At 45.5% G+C, this 17,932-nt stretch overlaps 1 protein-coding gene across 2 annotated transcripts in view; it reads left to right on the forward strand.

Annotated features, from left to right (window-relative positions):
* Nucleotides 1–17,932, forward strand: part of LOC117403401 (angiopoietin-related protein 7-like) — a 99,405-nt gene that overhangs the window by 27,223 nt on the left and 54,250 nt on the right. The window lies entirely within an intron of this gene.

Below are 17,932 nucleotides of genomic sequence, written 5' to 3' on the forward strand. Positions count from 1 at the left end.
GTAAGAAACAACACCCAATAAGATTGTAATGAAACAATCCACACCTTGTGACACTACATCTTCAAACCTCTGAAATTGTGTATAATGACACACCTTAAAGAGGTTCCGAAAAATATAGCGTTACACATCCCCACATGTTCTACAACTGTTTAAATAACGTACCTGTCATTTTTCTTTTTGTTGTTAACATCCATTTTACACTTATACCTGTACATTTAAATTCTCTCTCAAAGGTCTTTACAAGATGGTTGCTTAGTGCACTCGGGTTTGAGATCAGAGGTGTCCTCTCTCTGAGATCACCATACCTACCCGTATTCCTGAAGAGACATGCCTCAATGAAGCTGGGGGAGTGATGGGGGTGTTTTTTTCTTTTCTTTATCATCTATCTATCTATCTATCTATCTATCTAAGGACAACCCAAAAAAGGCCCCCTTCGGGATGCAGAAAATTAACTTTACCCAAATTCGATCTGAAGAAGATCAGCTTTTGTATTTTTGAAATATAAATAAATAAATAAATCGGGCGGTTTGATAATTGTATTTAAAAGCATTAAGGTTTATATAAATATATATTCTAACAAGGCAGGGAGGGGGGTTAATATCCTCCCTGCCAGAAACGTGTATTTGTTTATTTATTTGTTTAATTGTTTAATTATGATTTATTAGTTAATTATCACCTGCACCTGGCTACCATTGTAAATTAGAGCCAGGTGCAGGGCATTTAAAGAAAGCAGCCAGTCTGCTCAAGGCTGCTGTGTGAAGGAGCCCGATTGTACTCAATTGTAGAAAAAAAAGGTACTGTGTAAAGCCTTTTTTGTGATCGTAATCTTTGTAAAACTGTGTGTTTTGTTTTTAACTGGTAAAGAGCTTGCCTGTCCAGTTATTAGTTTAGGTTCCTGTTTGTATTTAGTTAGTGCTCGAAAAGAGCTAGGTTTTTGTTTGCTCATTTTTCTTTTGTATTATTAAAAAATACAGCATAAATGCTTAAACCTCAAGTTCCTGTGTCTGTGTCTATTTTTAAAGGGGCAACGAACCACAGAGAGTAAGTTTACTATATATATATATATATATATATATATATATATATATATATATATATATATATATATATAAATCATCATCTTCAGCCTTTTTCAATCCACTGCTGGATGAAGGCCTCCCCAAGGTTCTTCCACAAAAGCCTGTCTGCTGCATCCCTGTGATAGAGAGAGAAAGGATCGATGCTGCAAATCTCCCTCCCGATTAGAAAGGGCGCTGTGTAAGGGGGAAGGTAAGCTGCCTCCTAGATTTGCCACCTCGATGGTAGGTGGAAACCGGAAGGTGACCATATTAGGAGGGGCGCGTAGCTGCAAGTACTCAGGACGATTCCATTGCAGTCAGCTGCGGGGCAGCCCTCTATTGGAGAAATCATGGCGACGCGTGGGCTGCAGGGAGGAGTTTGCTGGGTACAAAGGGGAAGCAGCTATGTCAAAACCTCCCCTTGCGCTGATAATGAAATGCAAACGGCCGGAGCCTGTATTGTTTTTATGATTTTGGATTACGTGTGTTTTGTGTTGCAGAGGAGGAGTGAGCCGCGGACCGGCGATTTATAAAGAGCACGTCCTTGCACTGCACAGCACAGCACAGCACAGCACCACTCACGGCACCACGCTTCTCTGGAGCGAGAGCACTGCGCGCCCAGAGAACGCGGGGACGGACAAAGTCCCGTTTTTGTTTATTTTTAGAAAAGCTGCCGTGTACCCCCCAATACCATCGCTGGTAAAGGGGTGGACTTATTTTGTGTTCATTGTTATTATTTTTATTATTATTAAAGTCCACAGACTGTTTTGTGAGAAAAGGATTGTGTGGACTGGATTTATTTACTGCACCACTGCACCTGATCACACTTGGTGTCAGAAGTGGGATTATAAATGGACCCAACCGCATTGGCAGCGCTGTTGGAGGCGCAGGAGCGGAGGCATCAGGAATCATTGACGGCCATGATGGAGAGGATGCATGGCTTGTTCCTGGAGGCCAATCGGGGGAGGGAACCGGTGGTTCAACCAGCAGTACCCCTACCAAGATGTCGCTGGAGGATGACCCTGAGGCTTACTTAGTTGCCTTTGAAAGGCAGGCAACAGCAGCTCAGTGGCCTCGGGAGTGGTGGGCTACCCAGTTGGGCCCCAATTTGATCGGAGAGGCCCAGGCAGCCTACCAAGCCTTGACACATGAGCAAGCCCTGGTGTACGACCAGGTGAAGCAGGCCATTCTCCAGCGGCTGGACATCACAGAGGAGACACACCGCCGCCGGTTCCGGGAGTACCAGCGCCCCCCAGGACTGCGACCCCGCGTGGTGGCCCAGCAACTAGTGGATCATGTGACCCGGTGGCTCTGCCCCGGCACCAACGATGCAGAAAAGATCACCGAGCTGATTGCCATAGAGCAGTTCGTGAAGGTGCTGGGGCCGGACACCCAGAACTGGGTCACCAGGCATCGACCCACCACGCTAGAGGCAGCAGTCAGATTGGCTGAGGGGTATGAGGATGCCTTGGCATCAGCTCCCGTGGTCGTTACCCCCGGTCGTTACAGCACTTCACCCCCTCCCCCCACGGGGCTACTTCTCATCGGCACCCCACGGGCGGCCTTCCTCCACCCCAATGGAGGGCGAGGTCGACCCCCAGCGGGGTGAGAGCAGAGAACCCCTCCCCACTGCCGAACCGGCAGCGGGACATACAAGCTCCGTGGGCGCCCTTTCACCCCACGTGTTACCGCTGCCATGAGGTCGGCCACCTTGCGCGGAATTGTCCGGCGGCGATGGAATGTGGTGCGGCCTCCCATTACCTACCAACAGCACCAGGTAAGTCCAGGGGTAATGATTGGGAGGGGCCTTGCATTGTTGATGTACGGGTTGGTGATGTGAGTACCCACGCGTTAGTGGACTCAGGATGTGGGCAGACTTTAATTGAAGAAGCTCTGTTGGCGGGGGTACCTTGGTGGTCACGCGGGGTCGTGGTCATTTCCTGTATTCACGGGGATAACAAGGACTACCCCCTCACTAAATTAGATGTGACGATTGGATGTCATACCCGCCGCGTAATCGTGGCAATGGCTGCAAAGTTGCCATATCCAGTTATTTTAGGTCGAGACTGGCCATATTTTGAAACAATGATTAATAAAACGGTAATGCCAGTCTCCGGTAAGACCATGGGAGCAGCGGGGGAAACTATTGGGAAAATATTCCCGCTGCAAGCTGATTTGTTCTATTCCCGATTTCGCCCGAAAAAAACAAAAAAAGAGCGAAGGGTCGAAAAATGGGAAGGAATGTCAATAAGACAAGGCTGGGGTTTGGTGGGGGAAACTTCAGAGTCTGTTAAATGTAAGGGAAAGGGGATTGGGACTCAGTGTGACCTGCGGGGGCAGGTTACTGGGGCCCCCAGTGCTGAAGCTACTGTAGCTCCGCTCGATATCCCGAAGTTCTGGGACCGAGATGTGGACCTAGCGTTGGAACAAAAGAATGATCCTTCGCTGGCACACATCTGGGGGCAGGTTCGGTCTATCGAGGGGAAGGATGTAGAGGATAACCGGCCGCTTACATATCCTCACCACATTATTGTCGGGCATTTGCTGTATAGGGTATCCCAAGCCACGAGCACAAGCCAGATTGTAACACAATTACTCGTTCCTCAGTCTTTTCGACGTGAGATCATGCGGTTGGCTCACGATGTCCCATGTTCAGGCCATTTAGGTAGCGATAAGACTCGGGAACGAATATTGGCTCGATTTTATTGGATGGGAGTCTATAGTGAGGTGACGCGATATGTAGCGGGGTGTCCGGAATGCCAGCAAGTAGCGCCGGGGCGGGTTCGCCCGGCCCCGCTGGTCCCACTGCCCCTGATCTCAGTTCCCTTTGAACGCATTGCTATGGACATAGTGGGTCCCTTGAGCCAGTCTGACTCTGGATACACGCACATTTTGGTAGTGGTGGACTACGCGACCAGATATCCAGAGGCAGTACCATTGAGATCTACTAGTGCCGCAGCAGTTGCTCGAGAGTTAGTACAGATTATAACGAGAGTAGGGATTCCAAAAGAAATCCTCACTGATCACGGAACGAACTTCATGTCACAGTGTTTGAAAGAATTGTATAAATTGTTGCAAATTAAGTCCATTCGAACCTCTGTTTATCACCCGCAGACGGACGGTTTGGTGGAACGTTTTAATCAGACTTTAAAACAGATGCTGAAGCGGTTTGTCACCCAAGAGCAGAAACATTGGGCTAAACTCCTCCCCTACCTGATGTTTGCAGTGAGAGAGGTGCCTCAGAGTTCGACCGGGTTCTCTCCCTTTGAGCTGCTGTATGGGAGGCAACCACGGGGCATTCTGGATCTTGTGAAAGAAGGGTGGGAGGAGCAAACAAAAACTTCCAAAAACATAGTCAATACGTAATCCTGTTAAGAGACCGCCTGGAATTGGTTGGTCGTTTGGCACAAGAAAACCTAAAACTAGCTCAGCATCGCCAAGAGCAGCAGTACAACAAACAAGCAAGAATTCGGACTTTTCGGCCAGGTGATAAAGTACTGCTGCTACTTCCTTCATCAGAGTCTAAGTTGTATGCTAAATGGCAGGGGCCATATGAGGTGATACGGGGAATTGGTAATGTGAATTATGAAATTAGACAACCCAATCGCCGAAATAAGACAGAAATTTATCACATTAACTTGCTAAAACCCTGGAATGAAAGGGAGGCCCTGTTTATAGCTGGTGACAGTTTAGAAGAGGATTTTGGTCCCACTGTCAATCCATTAGCTGCAACTAACATTCCGATGGGAGAACAGTTACTTCCGGATCAGAAACGTGAGCTCTTCCAGTTGGTGGAAAGGTTTAGTGATGTTTTTTCTGATTTGCCCGGCAGGACTAATGTTATTTCTCATGCTATTATTACTCCGCCAGGTGTCAGGGTCCGAGAGAGACCGTACCGGATCCCAGAGAGTCGCAGGGGTCCCGTTCACGAGGAGGTGGAGGATATGCTCAGGCTTGGAGTCATTGAGCCTTCCCGGAGCGAGTGGTGCAGTCCTATCGTGATGGTGGGCAAAAAGGACGGCTCCACCCGGTTCTGTGTGGATTTCCGGAAGGTCAATGCCATCTCTAAGTTTGATGCGTATCCAATGCCCCGAGTGGACGAGCTCCTCGACCGACTGGGTAAGGCGCGGTTAATTTCGACTTTGGATCTGACGAAGGGGTACTGGCAGATTCCACTCACTCAGAGCTCAAAAGAGAAAACTGCTTTCTCTACCCCAGATGGCTTGTTCCATTTCCGGACCATGCCCTTCGGGTTGCATGGAGCTCCCGCCACCTTTCAGAGACTGATGGACCAGGTCTTAGCTCCTCATCATCAGTACGCAGCCGCATACATCGATGATGTAGTGATTTTTAGCTCCACCTGGAAGCTGGTGGAGACGGCGATCCCGAGAACCAAGTCACAGGTGAGATCACTACTGGGGTTAGCCGGCTATTATCGCCGTTTTATCCCCGAGTATGCCACCATAGTCAACCCCCTGGTCGATCTCACCCGAAAGGCTGCTCCAAAATTAGTTAAATGGACAGGGCAGTGTCAGGAAGCATTTGATATGATTAAGAAGCGACTCTGTCAAGCTCCCGCTCTGATTTCACCAGATTTCAGCAAAGAGTTCATCCTTCAGACTGATGCCTCCCACACTGGTCTGGGGGCGGTCCTGTCCCAACAAGTTGACGGAGTGGAACACCCTATCATTTATTTGAGCAAAAAAATGGCTCCTAGGGAAATTAACTACTCCGTCATTGAGAAGGAATGTTTAGCCATCAAATGGGCTACTCATGCTCTTCGCTATTACTTGTTGGGGCGTTCTTTCTCGCTTGTCACTGATCATGCTCCTTTAAGGTGGTTACACACGATGAAGGACAATAACGCTCGGATAACTCGGTGGTATCTGGCGCTGCAACCCTTCCACTATACAGTGAAACATCGTGCGGGTAAGGAGCATCAAAATGCAGTTTTTTTTTCAAGGGAGGGGGGACCATTGGGGAATGTAGTGTTGGCCGAGTGTTCCTTCGGCATCACTATGAGGGGTGAGATATGTGATAGAGAGAGAAAGGATCGATGCTGCAAATCTCCCTCCCGATTAGAAAGGGCGCTGTGTAAGGGGGAAGGTAAGCTGCCTCCTAGATCTGCCACCTCGATGGTAGGTGGAAACCGGAAGGTGACCATATTAGGAGGGGCGCGTAGCTGCAAGTACTCAGGACGATTCCATTGCAGTCAGCTGCGGGGCAGCCCTCTATTGGAGAAATCATGGCGACGCGTGGGCTGCAGGGAGGAGTTTGCTGGGTACAAAGGGGAAGCAGCTATGTCAAAACCTCCCCTTGCGCTGATAATGAAATGCAAACGGCCGGAGCCTGTATTGTTTTTATGATTTTGGATTACGTGTGTTTTGTGTTGCAGAGGAGGAGTGAGCCGCGGACCGGCGATTTATAAAGAGCACGTCCTTGCACTGCACAGCACAGCACAGCACAGCACCACTCACGGCACCACGCTTCTCTGGAGCGAGAGCACTGCGCGCCCAGAGAACGCGGGGACGGACAAAGTCCCGTTTTTGTTTATTTTTAGAAAAGCTGCCGTGTACCCCCCAATACCATCGCTGGTAAAGGGGTGGACTTATTTTGTGTTCATTGTTATTATTTTTATTATTATTAAAGTCCACAGACTGTTTTGTGAGAAAAGGATTGTGTGGACTGGATTTATTTACTGCACCACTGCACCTGATCACAATCCCTCATCCACATTGCTCCAGCGTGTTTCCTAATTTCATCTTGCCATCTTCCTGGAGGTCTTCTTCTTGGTTGCATTATATCTCTTGGGATCCAGTCTAGTATCTCCTTGGTCCAGCAATGGTCTTTTCTTGCTATATGTCCAGCCCACTGCCATTTCAGTTTTTTGACTTGAATAACATTACATACTTTTGTTTGCGCTCTTATCCATTCCTTCCTTTTCCAATCTCTTCTTGTTATTCCCAGCATGCACCTTTCCATACTCCATTGAATCGTTTCTAATTTTTGAGTCATTTTTGCATTGAGGGTCGAGGTCTCACATGCATAATAGCACTGGCAGCACGCATTGGTCGAAGACTTTCCTCTTGACCCATAAGGGTAGTTTCTTTTTTAGAACCATGCTTAATCTCCCAAAGGCACTCCAGCCCATTTATACTCTTCTGTTGATTTCACACATTTGGTTCTCCATTGCCGAAACTAACTGTCCTAAGTATACATAGTTATTGACTTCTTCAAGCTTGGTCACATTTACTTAAATTGCCTGTGGAGTGGCATGTATGTATCTTTGACTTGGTGAGCTGCTGTTTGTTTAATTTCCCTTCTTTTCATCATGAGGTCTTTTTCTTGCGTGATCTTCTGGTCGCATTTTGTACTCTGTGTTCCAACAATGTTTTTTGCTGTTTCTGCAATTACTTGCGTCACTTCCTCATAGATTTTGTTTACTTCAATTGCTTCATCTTTTTGCAGATTTTGAAGAGCGCAGAATCTATTCTTCAGTTCCAGTTGAAACACCAGGCTTTGCTTTTGGAGCATTTCTACGTTGATTGTGTTGGATTTCATCATCACGAATTTTGCTTCTCCAGTGCTGTGTTTAGGTGTATTTTGCATCTTACAAGTCTGTGGTCACTTCGGGCCCTATTCATAAAAGTACTTGCCGACTGCCGTAATAAAACGAATTTTGTTTAAAACTAATGAAAGTCGTCCATATTGCTATTCATAAAATGATCTGAGCAAACGGGCGACTGTCGCAAAGCACTTTATGAATGGGTATACCATATTTGCCAACATTTGGAAACTGTTCAGCGGGACGCTCATCTCGGGGGGCGGGGTTGGGGTGGTCATACGCATCATACACATGGTAGCAGTCATACGCAAAAAACACTGATTATCATATAATAGACTTATCTTCCCCAACTCAACACGACACAACCATCATGACAGTAAAAAAAGACATAATGAAGCGTTCTTACCTTTGTATAAGTTAGTGATCATCAGATTTGTCAGCCGCACAAAGAGCACAGCATGTGGATTTCACTAACTCTATCTGTGCAGAATAATTAATTTTTTTCTTATAGGTAAATATCAGGACTTTCTTCCTATGCATCGGGACACGGGACATTTGCTAGGAAATCAGGTCTGTCTTGACCATATAGGGACTGTTGGCATGTATGATATAGATATAGTGTACTTGTCTAAAATGTACATTTAATGTGTAATACCGAAAGTTAATAGCAAACCACAGCGATGAATAAACTATATAGATTAAGCAGATGACCACTTAACTAGGACTTATTCATATTACACGATTTAGTGTAAAATATTAAAATAAAAATGTCATCTGGTCCGTTTTAAAGAAACGTAATGTGAGGAAATGGCCGTTCACAAGCTATTTTGTGTTTTGGTGTTTTTATAATGTTTTGCTGTCTAAAATGTACATTTAATTTGTAATAACGAAATTTCACGGTAAACCACGCTGATGAATAAATTAATAGCTCAAGTAATCACATGGACAAACTTCAATGAAACACTCACGCATGCACATATCTCAAAGTAGTGCAAAATTCAGCAAGGGGCAGAATTCGGCATGACACCAGCAGTGATCTGAGACACACACCTCTGATCTCAAACCTGTGCACTGAGCAGAATCTTGAAAAGACCTTTGAGAGAGACTTTGCATGTAAAAACTTGTCAGGATGGTAACAACGAAAAGAAATGACATGTACGTTATTTAAATAAGTGTAACAACACGTGGGGATGTATAACATTAGGTTACTTACTGTAACCCTGGTTCCCTGAAAGAGAAGACGACCACCAATGAACATTATGTATGGGATATGCCTGCCCATTGGGTAGGTATCGCTGAGATCTTTATACCAGAGCTGCTGATAGGCCCCTACCTTGGATGACGCACTCGGTCCCGGCCACTGAGGGTTTAAAACCATTTCTCTTTTTCCATCGAACCCATGAGGGCGACCGATGCGACCTCGCAGTTGGTGGTCGTCTTCTCTTTCAGGGAACCAGGGTTACGGTAAGTAACCTAATGTTCCCTTTCAATTCGAAGACGACCACCTTTTAACACAACACCAATTGTACTGTGAACCCTTGTTGAACAGGGCCAGACAGTTGCGAATGGCAGCTACTCTTTCGTCTGACAGGTAGCCCTGCATCGTAAGGGAAATCCAGCTGGCGACTCAAGTAGACCGTACTTTACACCGGTATTAATTGGCTCTGGCATCGTTGAGGATGACCCAGCCTCAACAGATTCTTCATCACAATCGCTGTGTCGGCCACTGCTCCTTCCTGCGACTGGGACAGATCAACCAGTTGTCCAGGTAGTTCATCACCCTGATTACTTGCATGTGCAAGGAAGCTAGGATGGCATCCATGCACTTTGAAAACGTGCGGGGGGCTAAGGAGAGGCCGAATCACAGCATGGTAAAACTCAAAGACGCCCCCTTGAAAGGCGAAGCAGAGATACTTCCTGTGTGCTGGACGAATAGGAGTGTGGAATCCACGTTCTTTCGGTCCAGTGTGATAAACCATTCGCCCAGCCGGACAGCCTGGCGAGTACAGTGGACACCAGCGTCTCGTTTTCTATCTGCTGAGACGCCTTGCGTTCTCTGTGAGAGTGCTGCAGCAGTTCCTCTACCACTGGTCCAAAGGAATGGTCAGGTGAGGTAGGGGCTGCTTCTGAAGGAAGGAGCTACCTTCCCATGAGGCCGTGATCGAAATCGCATCATGGTCCTCCTCAGCAATGCTGACATCTGGTTCTGTAACATCCGGAGCAACCACCGGTGCAGGCGGGGTCAGCTCCACGGCCGGCGTTATCGGCTGAGCTGGGGCCAGAGCAAGGGCTTCAGCCTGCTGCCTGGCCAGGGGCTCCCAACGCTGCGTACGGCTCAGCCGTGCTAGCAGGGGACATTGTGCAGGATGTGCAAGCGTGTACTTTAGCCATGCTTGATATCTGCACAGACCCAAGTGCGTTGTTTAAACACCGGAGGGTGTAGACCTGTTTATTGAAGCACTCAAGGCACCAAGGGTGCAGAAACACCGAGTACACTGAGGCCCAAATTTATAAAGGGGAAAAACCGACCGCATAAAGCCACGTAATGCGTGTGTTCAGTACGGCCGCACTTAGCGTCAAAATAACAACCTATTTTATAAGACTAATTAGGTGAAGTAGGCGATTCCGCAATCAAACAATTACACACCTCTCACAATAAATAGCAGGTTTGGGTCAACCCTGCGTGTGTAGGCTACACATTCTAAGAACATAAGAACATAAGAAAGTTTACAAACGAGAGGAGGACATTCAGCCCATTTTGCTCGTTTGGTTGTTAGTAGCTTATTGATCCCAGAATCTCATCAAGCAGCTTCTTGAAGGATCCCAGGGTGTCAGCTTCAACAACATTACTGGGGAGTTGGTTCCAGACCCTCACAATTCTCTGTGTAAAAATGTGCCTCCTATTTTCTGTTCTGAATGCCCCTTTATCTAATCTCCATTTATGACCCCTGGTCCTTTTTTCTTTTTTCAAGTCAAAGAAGTCCCCCGGGTTGACATTGTCTATACCTTTTAGGATTTTGAATGTTTGAATCAGATCGCCGCGTAGTCTTCTTTGTTCAAGACTGAATAGATTCAATTCTTTTAGCCTGTCTGCATACGACATGCCTTTTAAACCCGGGATAATTCTGGTTGCTCTTCTTTGCACTCTTTCTAGAGCAGCAATATCCTTTTTGTAACGAGGTGACCAGAACTGAACACAATATTCTAGGTGAGGTCTTACTAATGCATTGTAGAGTTTTAACATTACTTCCCTTGATTTAAATTCAACACTTCTCACAATATATCCAAGCATCTTGTTAGCCTTTTTTATAGCTTCCCCACATTGTCTAGATGAAGACATTTCTGAGTCAACATAAACTCCTAGGTCTTTTTCATAGTTCCCTTCTTCAATTTCACTATCTCCCATATGATATTTATAATGAACGTTTTTATTGCCCGCATGCAATACTTTACACTTTTCTCTATTAAATTTCATTTGCCATGTGTCTGCCCAATTTTGAATGCGGTCTAGATCATTTTGAATGACCTTTGCTGCTTCAACAGTGTCTGCCACTCCTCCTATTTTTGTGTCGTCTGCAAATTTAACGAGTTTGCTTACTATATCAGAGTCTAAATCATTAATGTAGATTAGGAATAGCAGAGGACCTAATACTGATCCCTGTGGTACACCACTGGTTACCTCACTCCATTTCGAGGTTTCTCCTCTAATCAGTACTTTCTGTTTTCTACATGTTAACCACTCCCTAATCCATGTGCATGCATTTCCTTGAATCCCTACTGCGTTCAGTTTGAGAATTAATCTTTTATGCGGGACTTTGTCAAAAGCTTTCTGGAAATCTAAATAAACCATGTCGTATGCTTTGCAGTTGTCCATTTTCAATGTTGCATCCTCAAAAAAGTCAAGTAGGTTAGTTAGACATGATCTCCCTTTCCTAAAACCATGCTGGCTGTCTCCCAGGATATTGTTACCATATAGGTAATTTTCCATTTTGGATCTTATTATAGTTTCCATAAGTTTACATATAATAGAAGTCAGGCTTATTGGTCTGTAGTTACCTGGTTCAGTTTTGTCTCCCTTTTTGTGGATCGGTATTACGTTTGCTATTTTCCAGTCTGTCGGTACAACCCCTGTGTCAAGAGACTGTTGCATGATCTTGGTTAGCGGCTTGTAAATAACTTCTTTCATTTCTTTGAGTACTATTGGGAGGATCTCATCCGGCCCAGGGGATTTGTTTATTTTAAGAGCTCCTAGTCCCTTTAACACTTCTGCCTCTGTTATGCTAAAGTTATTTAAAACTGGATAGGAACAGGTCGACATGTGGGGCATGTTGTCCGTGTCCTCCTTTGTAAAAACCTGTGAAAAGTAATCATTTAATATATTTGCTATTTTTTTTTCTTCATCTATGATTTTGCCATTTGTGTCTCTTAGACATTTAACTTCCTTCCTTTGAATGTTCTCTTGCTGTTATAATATTGGAAAAACATTTTGGAATTGGTTTTAGCCCCCTTAGCAATATTGATTTCTATCTCTCTCTTGGCCTTTCTAACTTCCTTTTTGACTTGTGTTTGCAGTTCCAAGTACTCTTTCTGTGTGCTTTGTTTTTGGTCCCTTTTAAACGCTCTGTAAAGTGCCTTTTTTCGCTGAATATTTTTTTTAATTGATCTATTAAACCATTTTGGCCATTTTGTTTTAGATTTAGATTTGTCTACTTTTGGGATGTAATTGTTTTGTGCCTCTAGTACTACTTTTTTAAAAAACAGCCACCCTTTTTCTGTGGATGTTTTCTCTATTTTACTCCAATCTACTTCTGTTAGTCTCTGTTTCATACCTTCATAGTTTGATTTTCTAAAATTGTAAACCTTAGCTTTAGTCATTACTTTTGGGGTTTTAAAAAATATTTCAAATGAGACCATGTTGTGGTCTGAGTTTGCCAATGGCTCTCTGACCTCTGTTTTAGTTATTCTGTCTTCATTATTTGAAAAGACTAAATCAAGGCATGCCTCCCCTCTAGTTGGTGCCTTGACAAATTGCGTTAGGAATGGCACACAAAGACCTCAGCCTGGTACTAGCCATGGTGATGAGGATGCTCAGAAGCGAAAACTGAAATTTACTAATATGGAATTGGAGGTTTTGGTACAAGCAGTATACTTGTAACACATGAAAATGTGTTACAAACTTGAACTACATCACCAAGACAAAGGAATAAAATATGGAATGTGCGGTGGCTTCTTAAACAAATGTACCACTTCAGAGTTTGTAGTAGGTTGCTTATACATTACGATGCATCATCCAGTTACTGTGCTTCGCATATTAGTTCAACTTCTTATTTTGTATAGAATAATTCCATAATTCCATAGACTTTTCAATCTACCACACTCTCTCCCTCTTCCTCCGCTAAGAACCTCGGAGTCACCCTGGACCCCTACCTCTCTTATTCACAGCACATCTCCACTCTGGCACGCACTTGCCGATTCTTCCTGAGCAACATCCGAAGAATCCGACCCTTCCTCACCAACTACGGTACCCAGCTCCTGGTCCATGCCCTGGTACTCTCCCGCCTAGACTACTGCAACTCCCTCCTGGCTGGCCTCCCTGCGTCCGCCACCCGTCCGCTCCAGCTCATCCAGAACTCTGCTGCCCGCCTGGTGTTCTCTCTGCTTCGCTTCGCCCACGCTACTCCACTACTCCGCTCACTCCACTGGCTCCCGATCACCGCTCGCATCCAGTTCAAGACTCTTGTACTAGCCTACAGATGCCTTGACCAGACTGCACCCAGCTACCTCCAGACCCTCATCTCTCCCTACACCCCCACTCGACCTCTCCGCTCCGCCTGCACTAGAAGACTGGCTCTACCTCCGCTACGCTTCCCTGCCTCCAGAGCCCGCTCCTTCTCCACCCTTGCTCCGCAGTGGTGGAATGACCTTCCTACAGATGTCAGGACTGCCCAGTCCCTGACCACATTCCGGTGCCTCCTTAAGACTCACCTCTCAAACAGCACCTGTAGAACTCCTCTGTTTGTATCCTGGGACACTATCACCCTTCATTTAAATGTGCTTTATTTTGCTCTTATCTGCCCCCTATTTTACTGCATTTAATCCTGTACTTCAGAATGCTGTAATCTGCCAAGTGTTTAACTTGTACTATTTTGTATTTAATCATATCCTGATGTAACTATCACTATTATCTGCTGTATTATTGAATTGTGGTTTGTCACTGTCACAAAGACGGCCGGAGTGGGTGGTGTCAGACCAGAGCCAGGAAGTAACACACAGAGACTTGGAGTTTTGGTTAAGCTGAGCGCGTGATCGCGCTCAGCATTTAATGAATAAACAGACAGAACAGAAAATAAAAGGTTTCAACACAAAAACACGGGACACGGCACTATACGCCAAAATAAAGAGACAAACAAAACAGACTAAACAGTGAACAGACAAACGGACAAACACGGTGAGTGAAAACACTAATTCCTTTACTTTACTTTACTTTGCTTTCCTCCTCTCTCTCCCGTTCTCCACTCACCGAACACCAACCCCCAGTGAGTGAAAACATGCAGCTTTTATGCAGTTGTACCGAGATTCGATTGCTAGTTAATCATTCAATTGGAATCTCGGTACAACTGCACGTGAATTAATTAAAGTGCAATTCCCCGTGCTCACATATTACTTTTTACTTGCACGTGATGTGATGTGCCATCCCCGTGCCAAAATACAAATACACAATTTACACACACGTGAAACACAGACACGCTTATATGCCGTGTACCAATGCTTATACACCGACATTTACACACAACACGTAACATATAACATACACAGGGGGGGCACTTTGCCACAGTCACACTTGTACTTTGCTTGAACAAAAGTTATTGTATTTCTTGCTCTTATTGTATTACTTGTATTGTAACACTTAATGTATTTGCTTACGATTGTAAGTCACCCTGGATAAGGGCGTCTGCTAAGAAATAAATAATAATAATAATAATAATAATAATAATGCTTCAAAAAATCTGTCAGGACATCTCTGTTAAACTAGTGGGGAAAATAACAAAAACACAACGTTAAATTAGGTGACTGCAAAAATGAAATGCGAGTTAAAAGTAGGATCGGGGATGAACAAATTACGTAATTTGTCAGCTCTGTTTGAAATAAAATTAAGAGGACCAGAATTAGGCTCAGGCAAGATATGAAGGTAAAAACAAAGATTGTTTTGTAATTAACAGCTTTTTCTGAGTTTAATTATAAAACAGAATCAGCTCAATTTGTTTAAAGGGACTACACCTGATTAAAAATAAAACCTGAAAACTTCAAGACCTACTTGTGTGTGTGTGTGTGTGTTTGGATTTACTTTTTCCACAATACTTGGACGCATTAAGCCTGACTAAACATGAAACGGTACTTCAGTGTGGACGCTTTGAGCTGTATTAATTAGAGCGGTTTCGAGTACGATTCTCGAGATCGGTTATGTAGTGTGGACAGGGCCTAAGAAGTAAAGGCTCTCGTTAGAACCTTGCTTTGCCACAAGTGCACAGAGACATTGCTTTTTTTTTTTAACTGCAAAGGCAGTAATAGGAAAACATAGAGGCTTACACACACAGCAATTCAGCTATGGGAGAAACACATTCACCATGCCAGGTGGGTGACCAAGCGCGCTGAGTCGGCGGGCTGAAACAAGCTTTGGGGCTGAAACAAGCCGGCGGGCTGAAACAAGCCGGCTGATTCAACTCAGCAGCGGGACATGGCAGAGCTGGGTCCCGGTGGAAGAATCATGCTTATTATTATTTTTTATTTATTTATTTATTTCTAAACTGCAAGGCAGTAAAGAAACAAATACACACACACACACCACAGTAAGCTGTGAAGGTAAGAATAACAGTCACCAGGCAACGCGGGTAACTGATTTTGTTTTGTTTTTACCAGCCCACCGAGTAGGCGAGCTGAAACAAGCCGGCGTAAGCAACTCAACAGTGGGACTGCGTCCCGGTGGAGGAATTGTGCTTTATATAGATATATATATATATATATATATATATATATATATATATATATATATATATATATATATATATTTCAACTGCAAGGCAGTGAAATAAAACCATACATACACTCACACAACAGCAAGGGTAATACAATAAACAGCACGGTAACGCAGGTGAACTGGAATTTTTAAGCGCACCGAGAGGGCGGGCCGAGATAATCCAGTGGAGTCAGCACCACAGCGGGACGCAGCAGAGCCGGGGTCCCGTGGAGGATCACGCGTCTCTTTTTCTTTTCTTTTTTTTTTTTTAAACTGCAATAGCAGAGGAAAACACAAAACAGGGAGCGCTGTAAGGTTAGAAAGCAGACTGCAATTGCAAAGCAATGTAGGCTGTTGAAAACAAAAAGAGTAAATACAGAGCAGTTGTGCAGCGTTTATAGCTGAATTTACAGAAGCAGGGAACTCCAGAGAGAGCTATTTCACACAGTCTCGATCACATCAACTGGACATGGGTGTCTTGCCTGGACTACATGCAGTCACACGACCGGGGCAGCGCATAGCCTACACCGGAGTGGAGCACGGTCTACAGGCAGAGGGCATGGAGGCACGTCGTGCACCGAGCACCCAAGGGTGCTATGCATGTACTGTGCAGCACTGTGCGTTCGTGCACTGACGCTGTCGCAATTGGCACCGATCACCGAGTGCACTGTGCACAGTCCATACCTCCGAGCACCGTGCACAGTGCCATAGCACTACGTGCACCGAGTAAGGTGTAGCACCGTGCGCTCTTGCACTAGCGCTGTAGTAGCGCCATGTGCACCGTGCGTACCGTGCAGCACCGTGCGTTCATGCACTAGCGCCGTGTGCACCGTGCGTACCGAGCACCGCGCACACCGAGTACCTAGAGCACTATGTGCACCGTGTACCGTGCAGCACTGTGTCTGTGCACTGACACTGTAGCGCTGGGCACCATGTGTCGTGTGCAATGAGCACCTTGCGCAACGAGATACTGAAGTACCAAGGGCTGTGTGCCGCGGTACCGAAGCACCGGGGGGCAGCTATGCAACTGTACCTACCCTAACCGCGCGGTCACACACCTGGTCAGCGCATAGAATGTACCAGGGTGACACAAGGGCCGAAGTCGCAGTGGGCGAGTTGAAGCAGACAGCAAAAAAAAAACACGGTAGAATAGATAGATAGGGGAGAGCACATCGTTTGTTTACATGGCCCGACTCACTGAGGTGGGCGGGCCTACGCAGCCGACGAGGTCTACTCGACAGCAGGGATGCGACAAGGCCTAGCCCCATGGAGGGGGTACTCTCAAGAAAGAAAGAGACAACCACTCGCGGGTGACTGCACAGGCAGTCACTCATACACGACAGACTGATATCAAAGAGCGGCCTACCACGCAAGCGAGGAGGCCGCTGAAAGACAGAAATGCAAAAGGCCCAGTCTTTTCAAAGTCGTTGATTCCGGGAAAGTGGCGAGCCAGCTTTCAGCATGAATGGAAGGGAAATACAATCGACTTGATTCGACTCGAGAAGCTCTTTTCTGTTAGCACGCTTAGCTAGACATAGAGGTCTTACCTTACCATCTTGAGAAGGAAAAAGAGAAATGGCTTCCTCAGGATGACGGTTTTAATCGCTTGGTGGGCAGGACCGAGTGTGTCATCCCAGGAAGGGGCCTATCGGCAGCTCTGGTATTGAGAGCTCAGCGATACCTACCCAATGGGCAGGCATATCCCAAACTTAATGTTCACCGGTGGTCGTCTTCGAATTGACGACCAATTAATGGCAATTAACTTTCTCACTGAGTGATTTAAAAGCTAATAGGAAGCTGTGGCAAAGTGCCCCCCCTGTGTATGTTATATGTTACGTGTTGTGTGTAAATGTTGGTGTATAGGCATTGGTACACGGGATATAAGCGGTCTGTGTTTCACGTGTGTGTAAATTGTATATTTGTATTTAGGCATGGGGATGGCACATCACATCACGTGCAAGTAAAAAGTAATATGTGAGCACGGGGAATTGCACTTTAATTAATTCACGTGCAGTTGTACCGAGATTCCAATTGAATGATTGACTAGCAATCGAATCTCGGTACAACTGCATAAAAGCTGCATGTTTTCACTCACTGGGGGTTGGTGTTCGGTGAGTGGAGAACGAGTGTGGAGAAGGAGAAAGTAAATAGTAAGAAAGTAAGAACGTAAATAACTGTCTCACTCACCGTGTTTCGTTTGTCTGTCTGTGCACTGTCTGTTTACTGTCTAGTCCGTTTTGTTTACCTGTTTATTTTGGCGCAAGTGCCGTGTCCTGTGTTTTTGGTTGTGTTTAA

The sequence above is a fragment of the Acipenser ruthenus genome, chromosome 5 (assembly GCF_902713425.1).
Source record: "Acipenser ruthenus chromosome 5, fAciRut3.2 maternal haplotype, whole genome shotgun sequence".
Taxonomy (NCBI): Eukaryota; Metazoa; Chordata; class Actinopteri; order Acipenseriformes; family Acipenseridae; genus Acipenser; species Acipenser ruthenus.